Below are 782 nucleotides of genomic sequence, written 5' to 3' on the forward strand. Positions count from 1 at the left end.
TGACGTCCCACGCTATTGACGTCCCACGCTATTGACCGAGACTGTAGCTCCACTAGGTCTGAGTTCTAAGTGTGTGGGTAGCAGGCAGGCTGGAGGAAGTCGATGACCCAGGCCTCACTAACAGCTTTGCCTTTCTTTCCCAATAGTAATTTTTGAAGATTAGTTTACTAGGTGTTATTAAAAATTCAGGACTAACACATACTAATTACTAACAATAGCTGATTATCCATACAGAAATAATTAATAAAGCTTATCAATATAAATATTAATTAGAATCAGTAATTTTAATATATCAATAATATAATTATCTATATTATATATTATGATTAATAACAATATTAAATCACAATTGATATTAATGTCAATAATATTAATTACTAGTAACAATAAAACAAATAATAATTGATTTTATATATACTGTTGTTGTTGAGATAGGGTTTCTCTGGGTAGCCCTTGCTGTCCTAAAACTCTGTAGATTAGGCTGGCCTCAATTCAGAGATTTGCCTGCCTCTGTCTGGGATTAAAGGCGTGTACCACTACAGCCTGGCCCTCTATTCCTTTGCTTGGCCCCCTTTCCTTGAGACAGGGTTTCAAGTAGCCCAGGCTGGCCTGAACTTCTGTTTCTCTTGCCTCTACCTCCTAAGTGGTGAGATCATANACTTGCACTACTATGCCTGGTTCATGTGGTAACAGGGATGGAGCTCGCAGGCCTCCTAGGTGAGCCTGCGAGATAAGAACTCTACCAACTGAGCGAAATCTGCTCTTCCGCGTAGCCCCCAAGG

At 39.6% G+C, this 782-nt stretch overlaps 1 protein-coding gene across 1 annotated transcript in view; it reads right to left on the bottom strand.

The window, feature by feature from the left end:
* The window catches only part of Hip1 (huntingtin interacting protein 1), a 142,691-nt gene that overhangs the window by 25,643 nt on the left and 116,266 nt on the right, over window positions 1-782 (bottom strand). The gene's annotated exons all lie outside the window — the stretch shown is intronic.

Source organism: Mus caroli, chromosome 5 (assembly GCF_900094665.2).
Source record: "Mus caroli chromosome 5, CAROLI_EIJ_v1.1, whole genome shotgun sequence".
Taxonomy (NCBI): Eukaryota; Metazoa; Chordata; class Mammalia; order Rodentia; family Muridae; genus Mus; species Mus caroli.